Source organism: Hyperoodon ampullatus (assembly GCF_949752795.1).
Source record: "Hyperoodon ampullatus genome assembly, chromosome: 20".
Lineage (NCBI taxonomy): Eukaryota > Metazoa > Chordata > Mammalia > Artiodactyla > Ziphiidae > Hyperoodon > Hyperoodon ampullatus.
In genome coordinates this window covers 21,015,227-21,042,707 of record NC_136933.1, presented here as the reverse complement: position 1 = coordinate 21,042,707, position 27,481 = coordinate 21,015,227, and positions in this window count along the sequence as shown.

Genomic DNA, 27,481 nt, shown 5'->3' with positions numbered 1-27,481 from the left:
TATGTCACTATAATTATGAAAGCACAAAAGTTAAATTTTAAAGTCTGTAGCAGTAAATTTTGAAAAACAAATCAAAATATTATATTATGGAAAGAGAACTAGTGAGAAGCTAGCGTTGATATCTTAATCTCATAGGGGACATTAATTTTAATATCATTAAGACTAGTATCGATATAAGAATGATGATAACAAATAGGAAAAACATTTTTGCTTACTGAAATATTCATTATTATAACATAAAAATTTAGTTGCTCATTTTTCCTGAAATGTAAATATGTGTGAAAAATGAACTACTTTGTAAAGAAATTTTAGCTTAAGAAATATTAAAAAATGAATTATTTATGCAAGTAATTTTCTCAGTCTTTAAATATAGCCTAAGCATTTTATAGCTGAAAAATAAGATTTAAATCTCTATGTACAAATGATTTTATATATACATATGTAATAGATATAAACTCAGAAATTATCATATGCTAAGACTATGGTTCAATAAACAAAGTCATCTATAATGATGACAAGAAAGAGTAATTTGGAAAACAATATCATATCAAAATTTTATTAATAAGGTTAATCTGAAAAAATCTTTGTTTTCCCTCAGGCCCTACATTATTTTTAAACTCCATTAACTGCTAAATTCCTCAAATTGCAAAGGACACAATGAATTTCATAAAAAGCTATTTATCTCTCCAGAGTAATGGTAAAAGTCCAAATAAATGAGCTAATAAGGTTACATATAATTTCTTTATGAAAGCACAGATGTTTTAAAGAACTTCTAACTATGCAGCAGCTTCAAACTTTATAATTTCTTGTTCATTCATCTGCCAAAAGTATAATTATACAAAGTAAACTGACTTCAATTAATAGTGAATAATTTGACTTTTAAGAACAAAAATGAGCATCTCTCATGAATTTTTACCTTGGACTAAACTGAAATAAACAGATCAATGGTATTTTAACTAAATAAAAAAAACTCTGAAATAAATGTATCCTAAACCCTAGTTTGCTAAGTTTATTGAAAAAGTAATATCTTGACAAACTCTATAAGCTGTATACAAATTGTATGCATTTAGCTAGGTAGTTTTTTAAGTCACATAGCACATGGAGAAAAGTTCATTTATGACGTTTATTTTATTGAATGACCCACTAGAATGATAGCATTACATATATATGTATATATGTATATACACATATAGATATATGTACATATATGACAATATATATGGTTTTGTATTTATAGATATATTACTCTCAAGTACTATTAATAAGTACCTGATGTCTTAATGAAAGTCAAATTAAAATTTATGAAATTTTTAAGGTACTCAAATACAGGAGAATAACTAAGTCTTCTGGAAAAATGTTAATTTAAAAAAATTGATATGATTTAAATATAGCAAAATAAAAGTTAATGCTTATGTGTAATTTGTCTTTTGAGAAAATAATGAATTCAAATGTTATACTCAAGAATGCCTTGATTATTAACTACTGCTCCTCAAACTCTTTGGATCACCCAAGACAGATGATCCAAGTCCTTCTGAGGTATCATCAGATGGTCAATAGTAGCCTAATGCTATGTCACAATGCCTACATTATTCACCTTACTTCATCTCATCATGTAGGCATTTTATCATCTCACATCATCACAAGAAGAAGGGTAATGCAGTACAATAAGATATTTTGAGAGGGAGCGAGTGAGAGAGACCACATTCACATAACTTTTATTAAAGTACACTGTTATAATTGTTCTATTTTACTATTGTTAATCTCTCACTGTACTTAATATATGAATTAAACTTTACCATAGGTATGTATGTATAGGAAAAATCATAGTATAAATAGGATTCAGTACTATCCACAGTTTCAGGCATTCACTGGGAGTTTTGGAACATTTCCCCCATGGATAAGGGGGTAACTACTGCACAAACTTTTGCCCTATATGTGGTGGGGCAGAACTATATAAATATATCAATGTGTGTGTGTGTGTGTGCGTGCGTGTGTGTGGGGGGGAGAGAGAGAGAGAGAGAGCTGTTGTAGAGCTGGTTGTTGTAGAGCTGGTTTGGTGGTGCTGAATTCTCTTAGCTTTTGCTTGTCTGTAAAGCTTGTGATTTCTCCATCGTATCTGAATAAGATCCTTGCCTGGTAGAGTAATCTTGGTTGTAGGTTCTTCCCTTTCATCATTTTAAGTATATCATACCTCTCTCTTCTGGCTTGTAAGTTCCTGCTGAGAAATCAGCAGTTAACCTTATGGGAGTTCCCTTGTATGTTATTTGTCATTTTTCCCTTGCTGCTTTCAATAATTTTTCTTTGTCTTTAATTTTTGCCAATTTGATTACTATGTGTCTTGGTGTGTTACTCCTTGGGTTTATCCTGTATGAGACTCTGCACTTCCTGGACTTGGGTGGCTATTTCTTTTCCCACATTAGGGACGTTTTCAACTATAATCTCTTCAAATACTTCCTCTGGTCCTTTCTCTCTCTCTTCTCCTTCTGGGACCCCTATAATACAAATGTTGTTGCATTTAATGTTGTCTCTCCTAGAGGTCTCTTAGGCTGTCTTCATTTTTTTCATTCTTTTTTCTTTATTCTATTCCGCAGCAGTGAATTCCAGCATTCTTTCTTCCAGGCCACTTATCTGTTCTTCTGCCTCAGTTATTCTGCTATTGATTCCTTGTAGTGTATTTTTCATTTCAGTTATTGTATTGTTCATCTCTGTTTATTTGTTCTTTAATTCTTCTAGGTGTTTGTTCTTTAAATCTTCTAGCTCTTTGTTAAACATTTCTTGCATCTTCTCGATCTTTGTCTCCATTCTTTTTCCAAGGTCCTGGATCATCTTCACTATCATCATTCTGAATTCTTTTTCTGGAAGGCTGCCTATCTCCACTTAATTTAGTTTTTCTGGGGTTTTATCTTGTTCCTTCATCAGGTACATAGTCCTCTGCCTTTTCATTTTGTCTTTCTGTGAATGTGGTTTTTGTTCCACAGGCTGCACAACTGTAGTTCTTCTTGCTTCTGCTCCACAAGTCTTGACTGAAGGATTTGCTTCTATCTCTTTTGAGTTCTCTAGTAAACATTTAGGATTTTCTTTTCTGTACTTTTTGAATGAATTTATATACTTTTTTCCTATTAATGTCAGCATGTTTTAAAGTTCCATTTTTGCTGGAAGTAGAGTCTCATTTTGCTTGAGGCTTACTTGGCTAATTTTTTTTCTTTTTTTCTTTTTTTTTTTTTGTTGTACATGGGCCTCTCACTGTTGTGGCCTCTCCCATTGCGGAGCACAGGCTCCAGACGCACAGGCTCAGCAGCCATGGCTCACGGGCCCAGCCGTTCCGCGGCATGTGGGATCTTCCCGGACCGGGGCATGAACCCACGTCCCCTGCATCGGCAGGCGGACTCTCAACCACTGTGCCACCAGGGAAGCCCTTACTTGGCTATTTTTATTAGCAGCCATTGTGTATTATCTGTGCTTAGATTTCACCTGCACCAATTCATTTCCCTCACCATTCACAGTTCACAGTAAGTAAATAAACTTAAAACCAGCCTAAGAGATGACTGAGGGCATAGAGGACAATATAAATACATCTAAGAAGTAATAACCAACAGCAAATAAAATACTATTTTAATTTCAGCACATCAAATGGAAAATATAAGAAAATATGCACTTATGTATTTTGAATAGAACCAGCAGGCTGAAAACAGCACAGAAAGTAAAGCAAACACAGGCTTCTTGTACAGGGTAATTAGCATTTATGCAAAGAGAGAACATGACATTAAGATGACATTCTATGCATAGCACAGGGAGATCAGCTTGGTGCTTTGTGACCACCTAGAGGGGTGGGATAGGGAGGGTGGGAGGGAGGGAGACATAAGAGGGAAGAGATATGGGAACATATGTATATGTATAACTGATTCACTTTGTTATAAAGCAGAAACTAACACACCATTGTAAAGCAATTATACTCCAATAAAGATGTTAAAAAAAAAAAAAAGATGACATTCTAGACTTAGGCTTAAATCTTCTTGAATTCATAGCAGGTTTTCCTTTAGAAACAATGCCATATGTGATGGCTTAATGTGTATGCCAACCCAAGGAAGCCAATTTAATCTACAATGTGACTTTTGGGATAATATTGTACTAGAGCATCATATATTTGTACAACCATATACAAATAATGTTTATGAAAAAGATGCTCCTTTTAGATAAATTCATTAAAAATTAAAATAATAATGTGAGGAAACAGTATACTAGGACAGAGTTAAAAGGCCAAAAACAAAGCAAAACAAAAAAGTGAAACAACACAACAACCCAAAGCAAATCAAAAAAACAAATAGAAATAGCAGTATCTCAAAGAACATGAGATAGGATAATAACAATCAGAAATAAATAACCAAGATGGTTACTTTCAGCATCACCGAAAGATTGTCCTCCCTTGTCTTCCATTCTGCTTAAAGAAAACAGACCCCTCCCTCTATATGGCATTGGGCTCACACTTTATATCACCCTATACATAATTCTATCATCAAATTAATGTTGCTTTACTTGTGTGTTTCTCCCACTGTATTATAATCTAATTGAAAAAAAATGGAATAAAATATTTCTGATCTCTAACACATAATAACTGCTCAAAACATTTTGAATAACTGAGTTTTTCTTATGTTTTAAAATAGGAGTTTTATGGATATTTACAATAAATTCCCTGGTTTTATGTTACCTTTGATGATTTGCCAAGTTTATTTCAGGATCAAATTTATTAACATGTGTAACTACCCATCTCCTCTACTCCCAACACACACACACACACACACACATGTATGCATGCACGCACTGGAGCACTGACTGAAAGGATTATGTTTTATCAATCTGGTTCTTTAACCTGAGAATTTAACTCAATCTACATTATAAAGGAAGGGGAAAGTGAAGGGTAAGAGGGTAAGAATTGGAAAGAATAGTTGGAAGAAAAAAAAGTACTTTTGAGAAATGTTGCTGTGGGTTTTGAGTTAGAGTCTTACTGACCTTTTCCTAGAAGCACAATTTAAGTATTGGAATACCTTTTAGAACAAATTTTTGCCGACTGGACTTTGTTGCTTTATGAACTCTTTGCAAAGTTTGGTCCACGTAAGATGCTCGTTTTATTAAGATTCCATTAGGAGGGGCAAGTATCTGAGATTTGAGACTTAAGCTGCAGCATTCATTCAGCTTCACCTCAAAGTAAAAGCTTTGTCTTTATATATGAGCCAAGAACACACTTCAACCATGATCATCTGATTCTTCGGAATATGCTACAAGTAATAAAATTCGAACAGATAGGGGCCATTGTAGGTCTGAGAACATAACCACAAAATCAAAGCTAAAATCAGAATTTCAATTTCTTTTAAGAATGCATGGTTTGGGAGTGAGCATGCACTCGAAGATGCTTAAATGAAACTGCATGGATTTGTGAAACAAAAGTCACTTTACCTTAAATAATAATAATAATAATGTAAATAGCAACAATAGCATCTAACATTTATTGAGTATTTCCTCTGTGGTAAGCACTGCTTTGAGCATTTTATATATATCAATTTATTTAATCCCTTTAATAATCCTTTGATGTTGGCAACAGTACTAATTCCATTTCACAGTCAAGAAAACTAAGGCACAGAGAATTTAGGTAATGGATCCACAGTTAAGCATCAGTCAAGTATTGGGGCCAGAATTCAAACCTGGGAATCTAGTTCCATAATCTTCTCAAACATATTCTTACCTACCATTATATACCGTAATATTTCCTAAGAAACCAGCATCCTTTCTAGGCAGCTAGGTTAATGTCAGACTTGATGGGATACATTGAATGTTACTTCCTTGCACCTTCATTAAATAATAAATGACAGATCCTTCAAGGGATCTGAATGCTGTTGTAGGGCTGACAAATAAGCAGTCTTTGAAGCCACTAGTAGTGACTACTTCCAACTGGAAAATAAAGACATGTAAGTAGCATGTGCTATGAACAGCAATGGTGTCTTTAACTTGTATTTGGCATATGTCAGTAGCTAAGATATTCTGGGGTACAAGTCTTCAGGGAACAGCACAGTATATTATCCATGTACATACAGCATCCATGACTTCATTTTTGTAGAAGATAGGCTCGCTGCTCCTCAGTGGGTGAACTGCAGTGGGTGTAGTAGCTGGGAATTATGTCAAATGCTATAATAACGTGTTAGAAAAAAGGATAATGGGCCTCACTTTCATGTTCCAACTGGCATATCGACAAGAGTGGGCTATTTGCCAAAGGACGTTAAGCTAAGCGTTGGAGAAGTAGAAACAGCTCCACCAGATTCATTCAGTAGAGAATTATGGTCAAAAATTATTTAATCTGGGTTCCTCAAATTCTACTGGTGAAATTAATCAGAGCACAGTAAAAATCCCCATGTTATGACTAAACCCCTCATGAGCCTGAAATTTTAGCATTACTTTTTAGCAATAGATTAAAGATTCACAAAATTTACATATTTAAAAAGAACAACTTCAGTTATGTTATCCCCTGTTTTCTTTAAAAAATAGCAAATAGCATCTTATTTGTCCTAACATGTGTAATCCACCTAAGGAAATGTAGAGTTGAAGGATCAAGCATTAAGTCATTTTTTAAAATTTAAACTTGACATTATGTATTTAAGCTAAAACAAAGTTTCAGAATTAGAGTGAGCTGCACATGCCTCTGAGGAAATCCAGTCAGCTAGCTTGCCAGTGTTCATATACAGAGATATTCACTCTTTAGTCAAGTTTTTGTCTGATTAATGTTATTTTAGATGATGGGTAGCCTTGTGAATAAATGATGAAAAAGATGTAAGCTAAAATATATAGTAGCCCAAGCCAGCACTACAGAACGTAAAGAGCTATTTTTAAAAGTGATGTTATTTGGAAAGTCAAGAGCAGTTTAAAGAAGGAGTTAATACGACAGCTCACTAATGAGCAGCAGTGGCCTCTTCATTGTTCCCTCCCAGGCTTGCACGTGCCAATGGGGAGTGTGTTTGCCAAATCAGGAGACTAATTCAGCGAAAACCATTCCTCCATCTTTTGAGAATGGACTAAAAATATACACATTTTGGAAAACTAAAACAAATATTTTGGCCCGACCATACATGTGTTAGAAAAGCAAAGCTAGAAAAGAGATGAGTTAGTGAATGAAAATTATACATAGAAGTTCTGCAGTACCTGTGACATTCATGCCAGTGCTAGATTAATTGATTAAAATGTACACCCACTGGGAAATGTAAAGAAAAACAGAGCATTATCTGTGCTCTTGCCTTCAGGAGCATAATTTTTCCTTATTTAGAGATCAACCCAGCACTTTTTACTGCAGACCACAAATTGCTTTACAAACATTCATGCTGATTTTGAATGGATTGCCAGATTTGCCTCACAGCTTGAAGCAAATCACATCCTATAATATCTGATAAACAGAGACATTTTGTTTCAATGGTACATGTTCCGTTTAAGGGATGCGTACACTTGTTTCAGAAATTATCTAGTCCTTCTGTTAATTAGGTGGGCTCTTTTACTTACAATGCAACACTGGTACCAAAATATTTTGGGAAAATTATCCTTCAGGAGTCAACTCAAGTTATATCAAACTTTAATAATAAAGACATTGAATATATTTTTTAAAGCAAATTTCACATTTAAGGTCTACTGGGTGCATATTTTTATTTCAAAAGTTTTACTTTTTTCAGGATAAGGATAAGACTAAATCTAGGATGCTTTTATCTCTGTAGTAGTGAATAAATTCCATAGTTTCTTTGGTACCTTGTAAAAGCACATCATTCATATACACATGCACCTTCATCTAAAAGAAATTTTAAAGAAAATGCTTATATCTGATTTACAGTTCTCTGAAAAATAAAGTTGTTAATAATAAATGTGTTGATTCTTCTGAACACACAAATTTAACTATCCAGGCAAGATCACAGTCTTGTGGTACTCAGGCCAAAGACAATGTCTACTGCAGCATGCTTCTCTGCACTGGAAATGGGAGAGCCATTCTACTTCTAATTTATTGTTTACATTCACTAAAGAAACACTGAAAAAAAGGTCTTGCCATAGTTAATATTATTATAGTATCAAGAGAAAAATGCCCATAATATATTTTTATTTTAAGAAGAATTAAAAATAGTAATATCTGATAGAGCAGTGAGTTTTGGCATTCACATCTCACTAACAGAATGAAAATGCCCTCTGGTTCCTACACATATTTAAATAAATAACAACACGAGTTTGGGAAATTATTCAAACAGCCTATTAAAAGGCCTATTGAAAAATTAGATTCTATTTCCCAAGAACTCCAAAAACCTAGTAATGAAAAGAAGCTATACTAAAAGCAGAGAGGATATAACATTTTTTTTCTTTGAAATGTGAGTGGTTGGATATTATAAAATTGTTATATTGGTATATATGTGTGTGTGTACACATATATATACATGCATGTGTGTATATATACATATACATATATATAGCTCCTCTCAGAGCAAGTTGTACCATAAGTTCATTAACCCTGTCTGTTTCAGACTTTTGATTTAGAAGGTTCTGCCTCTCAAGAGAGGGTATCAAATCTGTAAGTGAAGTGACTGCTCCAGTTGATGTATAAGACCCATGGATCAGCTCCTGACATATAGGATATGATATGATATGATATAATGTAATGTAGTATAAGGTTTTCTATAATATAACATAAAAATGGTAAAGAAGCTTGGCCATTCACTCTTTTCTTCTTCCCCTGTCTCCCTTCCTGCCTCCTCCTCACACTTGTCCCAATAACAGAAGAAAATCAAAATAACTGAGTATCTATGTGCTACTTACCACACTAGGCATTCCACTTACAGTATTTCTGAAACTGTTTCAACATGGCATGGCTAATAAATCTGTAAGTTATGTTTGAAAAGAAAAAGAAAAAAAAAAGCCCAATATGCTTCTTGTCTGACACAGACAAGGCTTTTCTTTTAAATATGTCTATTCTTGTTTTGAATGACAACATATAATCTAACAGTCCCGAAGTGGGTTGTTCTTTGTCGTGTTTGCTCTGATGGCCTGAAAGAAAAATATCTGTATTTTAAATTTCTTCTTTTAATTAAATACAATCCATGATGGGTAATTTCTTATTAAGGCATATTTGGACTTATATCAAACATATTATTGATCTCATCTTCTTTTTTTTCCCCCCCATTAGTCTAGAAAGGAAGCTGCTATAATTACAGGGCCTGCTCACCATTTTGAAATATGGTGCATCGACACATGTCATGTCCTATTCCAACTCCTGTGGTGTCTTCCTAGAGGGGGGGGCCCTCCTCTACGTTTCCTTATTTAGAGGAAAAAATCTCTAAATAAGGAAAGGAAGCCCAAGACAGGGTTTGCATCTTCCTTTTAACCTTGCAGCTCGCACAACATCTATCCTGCACAGTATCTGGGCTAAAACTTTTCTTGGTTGTTTAGTCTGGTTACACGTGTTGCAGATTCCCCCATTTCTGGTGGGGCTCACAGAGAGCTAAAGAATTAGAATGGAACCTCAAGATAAATTTCTGACTCTGTTTTTGTAAAAAAAAAAAAAAAAAAAAAGCAAATCTTCTAAATTTTAAAATCCCTTTGTTCTGAAGATAGGTGGAGAATGACTCTGATACAAGGCAGCTTCACTTTTTCTCTCTTAAGGCGAATTAGTTAATGATAAGTACAAAGTACTTTCTTTTAAAGTGCTGTCTTGATGGAAAATGTACTGGGTTTTTCTATTCATAGGCTAGGTCAAAATGAATACAGTAATCCTAGTATTGATTTCCTTTTGTGCTTTCCGGAAAGTAGTTTTTGTTATATTAAACATCACATGACTTTTAACTAAAATTATGCCTGATCATAAGCTACATTTGGGACTCTCCCTGATATAACGGTTCATAATCTCTTCTTCAGCTTGGTTTTGGATTGTTTGGAAAGTAAAATATATGAATTAGAATTTGGGATGTCCTCCTGCTATGGACTGAATTGTGTTCCTCCAAAATTCATCTGTTGAAGCCCCAACCCCGAATGTGATGTGATCAGAGATGAGATCTTTGGGGGATAATTAAGTTTAGAGGAGATCAGAAGGTGGGGCCTTCATGGTGGAATTAGTGCCTTATAAGAAGAGACACCAGAGATTTTACTTCGTCTCTTTCTCTGCTATGTTAGGACACAGTGAGAAGGTGGCTGTCTGCAAGCCAGGAAGAGAGCTCTCCTAGGAACCAAATATGTAGCACCCTGACCTTGGACTTTCCAGCCTCCAGAGTTGTGAGAAATAAATGTCTGTTGTTCAAGCCACCCAGTGTATGGTATGTTGTTATAGCAGCCCAACCTGACTAAGATAACTTCCTGGCTGTGAGTTTAGAATACGAGGAAGCAATATAATTGCAAATCACTCCTGAAGTAAATTTGAAGCGGAGTTCCTGCGTGTAGATTGAGTTTTACCTTCATAACACACTGCATTCTCAGGATCTATGTCTTCAAGGCTTGAACAGCCAGCCTTTCTCCACAGATAGTGCCTTCTGTTTAGATTCATTGTGTTAATTCTACTTATGAATCCAAGGAAGGCCTCTGAGGACCATCCAAAGTAAAAATAGATAACTCTTCCATTAATTGACAACTTTCTATCATTATCAGAGTTAAGGAAGATTCAAAATATAGATTTAAAGAGCCTGAGTTAGGGTCCAGCTGATGCCCTGGACTCCAGGATACCTTGTGGTATTAAAGTGATATTTTTCTGACAACCTCAAAGGGTAAATCTCTTCAGGAAGTGCAGCTCTATGAAAGTTTAGTCAAAATCAGAAGCTGCATCTCAGTTACAGCATCACAGATCTCTGTCTTTCACATTAGAGTTCTTCCCCTGAGATGGATGGGGCAAACAGTCAGGTATATATAGGAAAGATTCAAACTCATGTAACTGACTGGAAACTTCTCTCCTTCGAATCCTAGTAATGAGGGCTGAAAAATCATCATTTCCTTATATAGTTCTATAAAAAACGGTGAAGTAAAGTTTTTTCTACTTAACGTTGCAGAAATAAAATGGCAACAAATATATGGTTAGAAGCCACACAGTTCTGTCAACAACGTTAACAGAATTTAGATCAAATTCCTTGGATAAATTAGCAGTTTTCATATGTCTAGTTTACATGGGCTCAATTATAGGTGTGGTGGACTTGGGGTCACACAAATGGCAGAGGTTCAGATCTGGTTTTGATTACCAAGATTTGTAGAATATGTTTTTGTGTTTAACTCTTATTGTAACTTTGCCAGTGAGTGTTTGCCTAACCTCTGCCTCCTGTACATCAAGTTTCAATTCCCTAACATACTTCCATGCTTTTAATTTGTATCTCCCAGCTCTTTGCCAGAGTCCTGCGGTTCCTTCACACACTCCTAAGGCACACGCCTGCATGACTGGCTTCCACATGGATGCTTCAGGCACATACTGCATTCAGGAAAGAGACTTTTTGGATCTCCCCAGTAGGAGCAAAATCTTGAGTATTTAACGTCTAATCATACAAGTAACAGTACCTTGTAACTAGTAACAGACTTCAAGATGACCTTGTGAGCAGTATTATACTATACACACTATTGATTTCTTCCAATTTACAATTAAATGACCACAGCATTTAGGTAAATGGTAATTATAGGAAAATTTTGTCCTTTAGAATCAGAGTTGTTGCCTTTATGAATACATTCTTTTCTTTATAGGAGAACTCTCATTATTTTCACCAGAAGTACATTTTAATGTTAGTATTTTGTACATGCAAAACTGGATTAAATAATTTCCTGTTGAATGAATGTTTTAAAAATATAACCTTAATTGTTTACTATGGTTTTCTATATTCAGAGTTGCTCTACAGCAGGATATTTTTAAATGTAAGTATTGAAAATAGTCTAAGCATAAGTAAAGAAAATTGCTAGTTGTTGACTCTGGAAGCTATGAAGCTATAAAGACATAAAACTCAACCAAATGACAGATTCATAAAATTTTCCTTTTTGAGGAAATTTTCAAGTATTATAAAAATGTTTTTGAAAACATAGTATTAACATTAGGGCTTGTTAATAAAGCAATAAGACAATCACCTCTGTAAGAACTGCAGAGCTCATTATTATGCGTCTTAGAGAATGCCACTGCAACCAGGCAACTTATGGAAACATGGCTCTGTTTTTATTCATGTTGTCCCTTTGCAAAAGTAATAGCATATTATTTCTGTGAAAAAGAACTCATTCTCTTCTTCATACTTGAAGATATGCTTTTTACATATATAGATAGATGTATATGTGTGTATTTATATATCAATATATAGTTATTTAATATGAACGTAAGTGATTTTTCCAGCAATGGTTGTAAGAATGTGTGGACTACAAGAGGTAAAAGTGAGAAAGCTGTTTTTCTCTGTCTCTCTGTTGAAGGTCCACAGGGCAATTTCTCCTAGTACCCGGCATGGTCAGCCTCAGAGAGACCAACTCTAATTCAAGAAACCAAAGTAGAGCCTTGATTAATGCACCATGAGAACTAAGATCAATTGATTAATGCCCAGTGAGAGCTATGATTCTCAAACAGACAAAATGCGTTTAACAGGTATCTACAACCATTTTACCCTCAACCTTGTTGTTAGCAACCAAAATAGTTGAAATTTAGCAGTTAAAACATCCACTGTCGGACCAATACTTGGATAATTATTGCCCAAGTTTGTGTATGTTAAACTCAAAAGATATACAACCACACACTTTCTTCCACTTAAGATTATATTTTGTTATTCACTCACTATTCAGGACAGGGATGTTGTTGAAGAAAGAAGTTGGGAAGTGTCAGATAAACATGACCCGCATCCACAGAAAAAAATCAATAGTGTATAGGCAGATGGAAGCAAACTAGGGTAAGCTTTAGAGTCGGAGGTTTACTGGTGACTGTATAAGATTGTGTTAAGTTTTTGAAATCCAAAAGCATACTCCTTCAATGTTTTATAAAACTGATGGTGTTCATCCCAATTCAGACTTCAACTAGAATTACAGTTGCACATTATTAAATAATAAGATGGAATGTATTTCAAGTTCGGGACATTTCATTTAAAAATAAAATATGTGTTATTGCAAATGATATAAATTTACTATAAATTTTATTGTATTTGTTAGAGTTGGTATAACATGAATGGTGATGACAAAAAAAAAAAAAAGGATGGCTTAATTAGCTTGTTTTGTGTGGGGGTCGTATTTCAACCTACGTGAATACTCAGCCTCAGGTCAGAATAACATGAGGATGGATGGGTCGGGGGAGAGGGGAGGAGGTGTATCTCCCAGGACCCACCTCTTTAGTGCTTATAAGCAGTTCTCTGAGAAACCTCAGTCCATGTGTCTCCCTCTCATTCTCGGATCATGAAGAGTATTTGGGAACCATATAACCCAGACATCATGTTCAAGAAACAGACACGATTATCACCGCCATACAAATATCCACACGTAAGAAATTTTCCAACTGGATCTCAGGAATGTGGACACACCATGCTCCCTTAATCTGGAACAAGACAGACTGGCTAAGGAGACCTATGCTCTAGTGCTTCATCTCCTGGGAGAACATGGGTCCAGAAATGAGAAGGCAAGAAACTTTAATACTGTTATTGATTGTCTATTATTACTCAGGGTCTCAAGTAATAAACACAGAAGTTATGAAACCACATTATGCATGATCCTCTCAAGCAGCTTCTTAGACCTCTACTGGTCTGGTAAGGAAGGTCAGACATTGTACCAATATAAAGAATCAGTTCACTAGAAGCAATTTCAGGATAATTTGACTCCACTTTTCCATTTGACATCTTTTGATGATAATATATCAACAGGCTACATTTTTCTCATAGTGAAAAAAATCATCCTTAAAACCATCACACACCTCACTGAACTTTTTATTTCTACATAAGAAAATTCAGTCTTCAGATATAACTCATACTGAATTAATTTACTTCTTGGATTAACAGTAAAATTATTAAAAAGTGCTTGAAATGATTTAACAATGCAGACTAATGAATCCCCTTAATTTTGACATTGTAAATCTGATGAATTTTAATCAATATGACATTTTCATGAGTCAAATACCCTTTTAAGTAGGAGAAAACTTTAAATGGCATTAATAAAAAATTTTATTATCTAATGAAACTATTTGTAATGTCCTCCTTTAGAAAAGCCCATTTCCTAAAGACTAGTATACAGACAAAAGATTGTGCTTGAATAATAATTAAAATAAACCTAAGATAAAACAAGGTTTTATGAATAGTATTGAATATCTAAATCCTTTTCTACAGGGCCTATTCTATGATCCGGTCTTCAAATATCCCATATTAAATAGTCCTCACAATGTGTAAAGAGCTTTGGTTTTCTCTTTCATTGTTTCTATGGTACCGAGTAAGTAAGACACATTGTCTGACTATAAAACTTTAGGTTAGAAGGTTGCTATACTAATTTGTGATATCAAGATTACCATCCTGATTAGCTAGTTTATAAAATAATCAATATGTTATATTAAGACAGAGCATACATCCCTAGGCCTCAAATACCATGGTGTGACAGAAAATATAATTTTTAGCATGATAAATGCAATACAGAGTGGGGAAGAAAAAGACATAGTGTCATTAAAGCAAATAAATGTATAGGATCCTTGAAAGGCAGAAAAACTACAATATCTAATCTATGGAGAAATAAAGTCAAAGGAAATAAATGTTTAAAACAAGTGCTGGTGAGGGTGTTTTTATAGATAGGAATGTGTGGAAGCTTAAGGCCCAGAGTCAGTGGATGAGAGAGTGAGTGGTTCATGCCCTGAGAAATTTGTCATGAGTATTTGGAGGGTAAATTAAGACAAGCTAGGACATTTGACAAACATGAGAAATTACACAAGTGGACATCCATGCTAAGCAGCAAATAGTGATGAAATTGTCTCCAAGTTATAACACAAATACAGGAACTGGACCAAAGATTCAGGACAATTCTCCAGGTAATTGCTGGTCCTGTAAAGGGCAGGGATCTCTCACACACAGGAGGCAAGTCCTACCTTTCAGTTACTGATTCAGACTTAAGTAAACGTAATAGGAAGATAAATAGGAATTCTCATTTATAAGTATGAGCAGAAACCCCAAATCCTCAACAGAGGAAGAAAACCAGCAACACAAAAAGAAGATTAAAATCTTAACAGAAAAACTAATAGAGAATGGAATAAATAGAGCTAACAGAGACTTGAGAAAAAATATAAATGGGTTGTATATCTTTGGAGATATGCAACAGGATATTTTCCCCCATAATAAAGGATCTACACAGATAAGTTTTGGGAATGGAAATTTTCATTTTTAAAGCTAAACAGATGGAGTAAATAGCCAAATGGAAAATTCCGAAGAGAAAATTAATCAAGTAGACGATTATATTTAGGCATTTTCTTAGAATATCAGGCAAAAGGTAAAGGAAAAAGGTGATAAGTTAAGGGACATGGAAGCTATATCCAGAAGTCCAACAATCTCTCTAATTGAAGTTTGGGAAGAGGAAGTAGGAAGGATGGGGGAAGGGCTGCCTACAAGAAATGAGAAGGAAATACACAAAGTCATTTGCTTTTCCCTTTTAGTCTATTTGAAAAATTATTTTCTCTGTATTAACATTGTCAGCATAGTCTGAAAAGATCAAATAATATTTATTTATATTCCTGACTTTTTAAATAGTCTTTAAAATGTAATAAGGAACACAGTGGTAAAGCTGATAGTTAATTAAATTTCAGCATTTATATTTGCCTTCACCGAACACTGTTCTCCTGGTCTCAAGGAGCTCAGATATAAAAGAGTATGCTCTACTTAGTCAACATAGACATATCCACAAATTTTCTCCAAATATAATCGCAAACTTAAAACTCCAGATGAATCAAATTTTGATGGAAGGAATAGAATGAGATTCCACTAATCAAACATAACCAATGTGCTGAACCCTCTCATGTGCTGAATACAGAACGTTTACAAGATATAAGGGGTTAAGACTTTCATATCTTAAATTCTTCTTTCTCCATTATGTAATCTCCAATCTTCATAACATTAACAAATTGTTTTTTTTTCCCCATGGTAGACTTTATGACACTTAGACCTGTTTTAAATATACATAAATAATGAGCATCTGATTTATTTGTTTTCCCTATGGCAATGATAATAATCAGTAGTGCTTTTCCTCTTTACCAAAATTATGTCTAATATTTCATGAACTCTATGGTAAATTCTCCATATGGCAGAGGAGACCCATTCCTGCATTTGTGTTTGTTAGGACTGAAAATGCCATTTTAGTAGGTGCACTAATGTTTACAGCAGAATTAAGATTTATTAGAACTACTCCACAGAGCAAGACTGTAGAGAATTTATGAACTGTAAAACTGCTATAAAGGTCACTTGAGACGCAAAAGTTTAATTTGGAGTATCATGTTATGGTACAAACCTGCTACACTCAATGCTTGTTAAAATAAATTGTTTAAGGATAGTTGCCTCAGTCTGCAGAGTTTATGAACTTCAACAAAAATAATTTCATATTACTTAATATTTTACATAGGCTTGGTTTCTTTAAGGTTTGTCCACAAATCCACAACTTATCACATGTGTAAAGTAGTGAAGAAAACCAATATAAATTTGATCTCACTTTCGAAGTTCATTGTTGTTTCATACAGCACACAGTGTATCATTACTTATCCAACTTTCAACATTTACTGTTATTACTACTATTATTCATTTTTCTTTTGATACCAAGATTTGTAGGAATGGATAACTCCTCAAGAGCTATAACAAGAATGAACAAGTATTTGTAGCGAGAGCATTTGGGAAGGCATTACTAAACCAGACTGTGGATTATAAAAGTGTCTTAATTTGTGATATTATATTTGTGTACATGTAGGCATATGCAAAATTACAAAACAACCCAAGAAAGTAAAATGTAAAGAAAAATATCTATTTTAGAAAGTTATAATTCTTTAGTATGTTTAATATTATATAATAAAGTGTAATAAAACGGAAAGATAATATAAACAATAGTGAGCCTCTGAATTTTTTTCTATAGCAGATTCTCTTAATGGTAAAAATAGTATAAAATGATTTTTCTACGCTTTGATTATACATCAAAATGGGTATTTATCAATGACCCAAAATATGGAATCAGAATATTATTTAATGTATGTGAGATTTCTGGATATCACAGTAACAAAGTATAGCTTTGTCACAGTTTTTACCCTGTATATCTTAGACTATAAAATACTGCACTCATCTCTTGATCAAATACAAATTTAAGAACCGTAGTTTAATTACATTTAAAACACAAAGAACTATCATGATATCATATGATTCAATTCTCCCTTTTGAGATAAAAATGGTGAGATGATATAGCCAGGACTGGAACTTTCTTCCCACCACGAAAAAAGTGTAGCTAAAATATTTTGTATATCTATAATTTATTGAGCATTTTGCTTAGCAATTCTTTGGAATTTATTTTTCTTTAACAACCCTATTTCAGAGATACTATTATTATCAGTATTTTCAGGATGGGAAAACTGAAGCTTGGAGGGTTTAAATAATGTACCTCAGATCACACAAACATATAATGGAGCCAACACTTAAACCAGTGGTTCAAGCCTATTTTCTTACAAGTGCATTACACCCTATTGCACTGCATTTATGCTAAGGTCTATTAGAGCAGGACATGAGGAAACACCCAGGAAAAAAGAATCAGAAGTTTTTGGAGAAAGCATAATTGTTTCAGTTTGGAGGACTGCCTGTTCTCCAATATTCAGAATATGTCTCTACCTGAAGTGGTAGGTAATGTATAAAAAGAGTGACAGAATTAAGTACTTTACTCCAGGTCTCATGTCCACTGTACACTCCTTTCCTCTCCCTCTCACACAGTCCAATGCACACAATCTCATCAGCCTTTGGAAATCTTACCATCTATTCTTTTGGCTTCATTATACCAGGGTCATGCTTTTCCAACAGATCTAACCAACCCAACAACACCCACCTCTTTCAATTGAGAAATTTGGACTAAAATGGGGGCTTTCTTGGCTAGTAGTTCCATGACTCAGACCACAAACCCATCAGGATCACATGTAGCCTTCAGAATTTTCTCAGTGGGGTCTACAATACATAATTGTGAGTATCAGTCTGTCCACACCCATATCCCAAGTTACCACTCTCTTTGCGATATGATCCTACCCAATAACACTTTTACTGAACTCTGGAAGACATTCTGTGCTCCTTTTCTGAATCATAAAATTTTATAAAATTTCTCTCTAAAGCTTATACATCCTTCACAGACATTTGAAAGAGAGAGCACATTTTTATATCCTCTTTGTATGCTCATTCTCACTAAAATCCACTGTATTACATAGAGTTGTGTGATTACAGGAATGCATACGGATAGGGAAGTTTTATAAGGCTGATCAAGATTATCTGAGGCAAGACTATACTACAAAGCTACAGTAATCAAGACAGTATGGTACTGGCACAAAAACAGAAATACAGATCAATGGAACAGGACAGAAAGCCCAGAGATAAACCTGTGCACATATGGTCACCTTATCTTTGATAAAGGAGGCAAGAATATACAATGGAGAAAAGACAGCCTCTTCAATAAGTGTGCTGGGAAAACCGGACAGCTAAATGTAAAAGAATGAAATTAGAACACTCCCTAACACCTACACAAAAATAAACTCAAAATGGTTTAAAGACCAAAATCTAAGCCAGACACTATAAAATTCTTAAGAAGAAAACACTCTGTGACATAAATCACAGCAAGATCCTTTTTGACCCACCTCCTACAGAAATGGAAATAAAAACAAAAGTGAACAAATGGGACCTAATGAAACTTAAAAGCTTTTGCACAGCAAAGGAAACCATAAACAAGATGAAAAGACAACCCTCAGAATGGGAGAAAATATTTGCAAATGAAGCAACTGACAAAGGATTAATCTCCAAAATTTACAAGCAGCTCATGCAGCTCAGTATCAAGAAAACAAACAGCCCAATCCAAAAATGGGCAGAAGACCTAAATCAACATTTCTCCAAAGAAGATATACAGATTGCCAACAAACACATGAAAGGATGCTCAACATCACTAATCATTAGAGAAATGCAAATCAAAACTACAATGAGGTATCACCTCACACCAGTCAGAATGGCCATCAGCAAAAAAATCTACAAACAATAAATGCTGGAGAGGGTGTGGAGAAAAGGGAACCCTCTTGCACTGTTGGTGGGAATGTAAATTGATACAGCCACTATGGAGAACAGTATGGAGGTTCCTTAAAAAACTAAAAATAGAACTACCATATGACCCAGCAATCCCACTACTGGGCATAAACCCTGAGAAAACCATAACTCAAAAAGAATCATGTACCACAATGTTCATTGCAGCTCTATTTACAATAACCAGGACATGGAAGCAACCTAAGTGTCTATCCACAGATGAATGGATAAAGAAGATGTGGCACATATATACAATGGAACATTACTCAGCCATAAAAAGAAATGAAGTTGAGTTTTTTGTAGTGAGCTGGATGGACCTAGAGACTGTGATACAGAATGAAGTAAGCCAGAAAGAGAAAAATACCATAAGCTAACACACATATACATATAATCTAGAAAAAAAAAAGAATGAAATGGTTCTGAAGAACCTATGGGCAGGACAGGAAAAAAGACGCAGATGTAGAGAATGGACTTCAGGACATGGGGAGGGGTAAGGGTAAGCTGGGATGAAGTGAGAGAGTGGCATGGACATATATACACTACCAAATGTAAAATAGATAGTGGGAAGCAGCCCCATAGCACAGGGAGATCAGCTCGGTGCTTTGTGACCACCTAGAGGGGTGGGATAGGGAGGGTGGGAAGGAGATACAAGAGGGAGGAGATATGGGGATGTATGTATATGTATAGCTGATCCACTTTGTTATACAGCAGAAACTAACACACCATTGTAAAGCAATGATACTCTAATAAAGATGTTAAAAAATAAAAAAGATTATCTGAGACAGATCATCTCAATAATTTAAATGATGAGCTTTGAAGAACTCTAGACAGAGGACAGAACTGTTAGCAATTAGTAATTCATTCTGATTCAAGGAAATAAATTTAACCCAAATATTCAAAATCAGAGTTGAGTTTAGAGGTTGTAGCATAAAAAGCAGAATGATGTAGAAAGACTATCCCAATCATGACCAGGAGAGTTCTTCTCAGCTTACTACTAAATAATATTTCACCATCATCCTAGAGAGACAGGTTTCTAGAATATGTTAGTTGTACTGCTCTTATATATGATTAGTAATCTGTATGTAACTTTACTTATGACCTATTATAAGTACATATGCAAGTATGACTCTACGTATTCTCTAACTATGAATACATTTTTTTCAACCAGTCTTTGAGTTATATTTTTAAAGTTTGGATTAAAAAAATAAACTTAGAAATTTATTACAGTGAGGTGCCAAATCTATGGAAACTAATCAATGATTTTGATATGCAGTTGGAGTCATCCAGGTAGACAGCAACACTCTTAATAGACTGGTGAATTTGTAGAGAAATTTCAACATGAGAGTACCACTGTGCTCAGCAATAAATTATATTTTTAAAAATTAAATCTAGAGACAGAATGTGCCTGAGGATACACACGGCACATCAGTGCTCTAGTGTTGCTGGTGGCCCTCAGGATAAAGACCACAAGGATTGTTTCAAGCAAACTACAATCCCTTTCTATATATCTTTCTGTCCATCTCTATTGATAAGATACAGATATAAATATGTCATTTATGAATACATTTCTCACCATAATCTCATGTTTCCTTTTGTTTTTAAGACAGAACTGGGGTAACTATTTAAATTTGTTTTCTAGCCTCTCTTCAGCTATTATCGTGACTGAATATACAGGAAAACAGTACATTGGGCTGGAAAAAAAAAAACCCAAGGGAAGATATTGTTTTACAAATTATTCATTACAGAAGCAAGTCTTAATTTTTCACTTAATTGCAGAAATAGTTTAGTAGCTTTAAGGAGAATGATACTAGAAGTTTGTCTGTTTCAAGAACTATGGGAAAGGAGAAAAATTATATTTATTGATTTGAAAAAGTAAAAAAATTGTTAATAGCTTTTAAAATTTCATATATAGTACAGTAATGTTCCTAAGGAAGGGGCGTGAGTACCTAGGAACTTCTTAAATCACCATGCCCTGGGTGCTTATACCTGTAATTTGTGTAAGAGAGAAATGAACTTATCACAACTATGCCACTGATAAGTTTGTATTTTTTGTAAATATAGTCAAACTTCATGACTATATTATGCCCTGCATTTTATTTATGCTATTTCATTTAATCCATATATGTCCTGTGAGGTAGAAATTTTTATGCTTATTTTACAAATTAGAAAACTGAGATTTCAGTTTTTTCTTTCTCAGTAAGTGAAAGAGCTGAGTTTTGAACTTAAGTGTGTCTGGCTCCAACATTGTATTCTCTGCACTAATCTCCGCTGTCTTGTATTAGGATGCCTTCTGAGGACACAGTCAGTACCAAAAACGTCGACTAGCTTTTTGTATTTTAACTTACATATAGTGGGTGTTTGATATGATGTTTGTCATTCAAGCCATCTTTGAGAGCACTTAGATAAAGTGGGACGAGAAAGTGTAATGGGAGTGTGTAAAAAGAGGCAGATATTGCTGCCTCTCATGATGAAGGAGGTCCTGACTTCTGATGTGAATTCACACATGTACGAAAGTGCTGCAAAATTATGAGGGTGACTGCTGGATAAAAGTCGTATCAAGACACACTACTATATATAAAATAAACAACAAGGACCTACAGTATATCACAGGGAATTACATTCAATATCTTATAATAACCTATAATGAAAAAGAATCTGAAAAAGAATATATATATCTTTGCTGTACAACTGAAACTAACACAACCTTGTAAATTAACTATACTTCAATTAAAAAAGAAATAAATAAAAATGAAAAAAAAAATTAGAAAAAAAATTAAAAGGCTATCCACTGGCCTGTGAAACAGGGATTTAACACAGAAAAAAACAGATCACAAAATGACAACACAATAAATTGAAAATTGTCCTGAGAAATAAATTAAAACTGCTGACTTGTTTTTGTATCCTTAGCCTATTGGTCTTTTTAGGAAAAATTTAACTCTTGCTTTATTTTTATCTTCTGAAAAATTAAATTAGGTTTATGTTTTCTTAGTGCTTTGTTATAAAATTAAAATATTGAAAAGGAGCTTCCAGATAAACAATGACTTCATAGTCTTTATCTGTAGTAAAGGGAGGAAAAAGAAGAAATAAGTTATTAACTCACACAATGTGAGAGGAGACGACAGCAAAGAAGTTATTTCAGTAAAACTGTAGAATGTGGAAAGCAGAAAGGAAAACAGTGCCTTGCTTAGCAGAGGAGAGGAAGCTACAGCTTTTTGTTGGAAGGAGGGTATTGACAATGACTGAATCTGTCCCCTCTGCAGAACCCCTGGTTGTTCAGGCATGGAGGCACCAGGCACAGTGAAAATTAGTAAACACAGAGACAAAGGAAACTAGAGAGATGAAGAAAACATCAAAACAAAAAACAAGAGAAGGACAAAAAAGGGGCAGAGAAAAAGAAAACGCTTTAAAATAAAAATATGACCAATTTTAATTAAAAAAAATCAATATCCAAGAGGTGCAATAGCTGTCTGTTATGTGTTACAGAGAAAGAGAAGAAATGGCATATAGAAATTATGAGAGAAATCACACAGCTAAATTTCCCATTAATTAAGTCTCCAGATGGAAAGGGTCAAAAGAGTGTCCATGGCAATACAAGAAAAAGACTGTCTCACGAACAAATCATGAAGTTTCCAAACCTTTAAGATACATTTAAGATCCTACTGGCTTGCAGAGGGCAGGTGGGTGGGGAGCATATGCAAAACATGGGGTGCAAAATGGCCTCGGAATATAAGTTGGTGCAGCCACTGTGGAAAATAGTATGGAGGTTCCTCAGAAAACGAAAAATAAACTTACCATATAATACAACAATCCCACTCCTGGGCTTATATCCAGCCAAATCTATAATTCAAAAAGATTCATGTACCCCTATGTTCACAGCAGCACTATTCACAATAGCCAAGACATGGAAACAACCTAAATGTCATCAACAGATGAATGGATAAAGATGTGGTACAGGGACTTCCCTGGAGGTCCAGTGGTTAACACTCCACACTTCCACTGCCGGGTGCATGGGTTTGTTCCCCCGTCAGGAAACTAAGATCTCACATGCTGCATGGCACAGGCAAAAAATTTTTTAAAAAAATAAGATATGGTACATATATACACCAGAATACTACTCAGCCATAAAAAAAAACACGAAAGAATGCCATTTGCAGCAGCATGGTTGCAACTAGAGATTATCATACTAAGTGAAGTCAGAAAGAGAAAGACATATACCATATGTTATCACTTATATGTGGAATCTAAAATGTGACACAAATGAACCTATCTATGAAACAGAAACAGAATCACAGACATAGAGAACAAACTAGTGGTTGCCAAGGGGGAGGGGGTTGGGGAAGGGATGGAGTGGGAGTTTGGGGTTAGCAGATGTAAGCTTTTATATATAGAATGGACAAACAACAAGGTCCTACTGTATAGCACAGGGAATTATATTCAATATCCTGTGATCAACCATAATGGAAAAGAACATGGAAAAGAATGTATATACATGTATAACTGAATCACTTTATAGGTTTTATAGATTTTATTAGGACCCTGGCTAGTACATTGAGAATAAATTGTAAGAGGGAGGGTAGAAGGTGACCTCAGAAAACTATTATTTGGAGCTCTTGTGTCCAATTAGAGATCTCCTAGCCTCATGCTGCTACTCAACATGTGAAATGTGGTAGGTCTGCAATGAGATGGGCTCTAACTGTAAAATACACACCAGATTTCAAAGACTGAACATAAAAAAAGTAAATACCTCATTAATATTTATTAAAATTGATTACATGTTGAGATATTTTAGATACTTTTTCATTTGACTTAAATAAAATATCTCATTAAAATTAATTTCACCTCTTTTCAATGTGGCTACTAGAAAATTTTAAATTACATATATGGCTTGCATTATATTTCCAGTGGACAACTCCGGTTTATTCAGAAGTTATCAGACTCCTAGATATATTTAGAATGCACAGCCAACAGAATGGATCAGATATGGAGTTTGAAAGTATGGAGTCAAGGAAGACTACAGGGTTCTTTGTCTGAGCAATATGGAGGCTGGAGTTGACATTTAAAAAATCAAGATGAGAAAAATAGAAGGAGCAGGTTTGAAGAGAAAGATCATAAATTAAGTATTGGATATGTGAAGCCCAAAACATGAATAGAAAATCTGAAAAGACAAGAAAGTTTTTAATGCTCACCTCTAATTCCTTTAGAAGTTGCCAATTAGAGAAAGGCACCTTGAATGTTCTTAATCTTCACCAGTTTGGGTACAAATGAGACTATAATAAGCCATAATTTTTCTTGGCCCCTACTCTTATGACAGAGAAATGTCTCACCCCTTGAAGTACTTCCCAATTATTTTTGGCTGCTCATGCTTCTCTATAAAGATGGTATGTTACTCCTATCAAGTAAAAATGCTATCTGACTGTTCCAAGCCAATGACACTCAATGTCCAGGGCATCATGAGACAGCAATGCAGCATTATATATGTGTCAGATTCTCACATTGGCTCTTATGAAAACTGTTCAGTAAGATACAGTCCCAATCCTCTCTTTACTGGAGCTCAAAATTAGTTTATTAGTATAGGCAGGGCAATAGATCTATCACTATCTGATATTTACTTTATTCATGTTCTCAAGAGTGCCTGAACAGAATAATACCAGTTTTCCAATTCCACACCACCCCCATGTGCATCAACACAATAAGTACACATCACATGGGTGGCTGGCCACCAGCACAGCAAACAGCCAGACTCTACAAGCTAATATAGAACTCAACTAAGACACTTTGCTATAATTGGTTGAAGGAATTTTTTTCTAGTTCCTTATCCTCAGCGTAGGAAGTTTTGGCTTCAACAGAGGTCTTCCCTCCTCTATTGTTCTGCACTCCAACTGCACAGCAGATAACTATACATCAGAAAAAACTGAATTTGTAGAGGCTGAGAATTTGGGAAGCTATTCTGAATGCCTCACAACAAATCCAAGAAACAAATATACTCTTTCCATAAATAGATAACTTCCTATTTGAGTTTTTAATATATTATCTCAATTTCTATTTTTGTTAACAAGAGCAAAAAATACTTGTGACTATTAAGAATGGTTTATATTACAACACTGTAGCATCCAAAATATATAAGCTATATTTCAATTCATGTGTGTCAGACTTTAAATATAGCAAAATGTGTTATAATTGAAGCTCTGATTTCTCTTCCTTGTCAACTCTGATTTAACAGTAGGGGCCCTGCCAACTTTGGGTTAGCATGGAAATTAACTTAACCTGGCAGCTATTTTCTAGTGAAAGGAATGAGAATGCAAATAGCAGGCTAAATATTTAGCTCATCAGGAGCAATATTGTTTGAAATACTCCTTAGTTTCCATGATGTTTTTTGGCTTATATAAAATATAGTTTAAGGAAAATTGGCAAAAACATTTTAATTTTTTCAGTTCACTGAATTCATATTAATCTCATAACAAAATCCCTTGATTTCTGAGGCCATTATTTTTTCATTACAAATATTTGAGCAGGTGTTACAGTTGATGTTCAATTTTCCCTCTAGATCATTAATTCACAGTAAAAAGATTTTAGAATCATCGCCTGTCTTTATTCTTAGGTAGTTTGTTTCTTACATGTAACAAAATCAACAATATAGTAGTTAAAAACACTTAAATTTGTTTAGTAAAGCATGATTCCTAAATCTATAATAGAAAGCAATCTGTTAATGTAGTTTAATGCTACATGTGTGCAAAAATGTAACTATTTCCTTTTTTTTCAAAGAAGAATGTGTCATTTAGGGATTTCATTAACAAAGACCAACCTTTGTCATAACCTAAACTTCATGATGAAAAATTTACTATCTTTGTTTACATATGACATTAAGATTTTAAGTAATTCCCTTTCATTTTAACTTTGTTTTTTTAAAAAAAAAACCTTAATGGCTTCAGAATAAGAATTTACAAAAATATAGACTGTTTTTAATTTGAACAACGTTTATATACTACTTCAATGATTCCCACACCCATTATAGATATTTTAAAGAATATTGTCTGAGGTAATTTTATATACATATATCTATATACATACATACATATATTCAGATCTTCTGTCTGTCTTTGTGTTACATTTCTTCCCAGATAATGTTTGTCTATTTACTACACATGATATATTTTAACCATTTAATTGTTAAGAAATATTTTGTGAAATGCCTAACATTTCTTTTATGCTTTCTGAGTTTCTAGAATTATTCAAGTGGGTCACACCTAAAATGTTCATGTGATCTCCGAGATTGTCTTGTAATGATTCACTCCTTTATTTTGTCACATTTAAACATTTTATACATCTGAATTATTTTTCTATGTAGCGTAACATAAGTATCCATTTTTATTTTCTTTAATTTGTTCAGAAAATTGCTATTAGAGACTTAGAAATCGTGCTTTACTAAACAAATTAAGTATTGCAGGTTGTCTATCACCACTTATTAAATACATCTTTTCTTTTCAAATTTATCTATGAACTATTATCTCTTTATAAAAAAAATTCTCACATACTGTGTTGTCTCTATTCTCCTGCTAAACGATTTTTTCTAATTTCTATACTAATACCATAGTAATTTTTTTTTTTTTGCGGTATGCGGGCCTCTCACTGTTGTGGTGTCTCCCGTTGCGGAGCACAGGCTCTGGACGCGCAGGCTCAGCGGCCATGGCTCACGGGCCCAGCCGCTCCGTGGCATGTGGCATCTTCCCGGACCGGGGCACGAACCCGTGTCTCCTGCATCGGCAGGCGGACTCTCAACCACTGTGCCACCAGGGAAAGGCCACAACAGTGAGAGGCCCACGTACAGCAAAAAAAAAAAAAAAAAAAAACTATACCAATATAATACAATATAATATTAATTTTTCAAGTCTGTTATACCTTCAAATTTGTCACCCACTACAATAAATACCACAATGGGGTGAAATATTTTGTTCTCGCTAAATGGAATCAGAGACTAAAGAGCAAATTCTGTTGCTACAAACTCCTCAACAACAACACATTTAAAAGCTTAGTTATACTGGCAAAAAAAAAAAGGAAAGAAAAGTGAAATCCCTATGGAACAGATACAAAGAGGGTGTGAATTACAAGGAATATGCTTAAACACTATGGCAGTTGGAGGCACTTTGATGGAAATTTGACCTGAACATATTCCTTAACAGTTATAAGCTTTGTTTTTTGTGCCCATAGGTGCGCAAGAAGCAAGGTATTGGGACCATTTA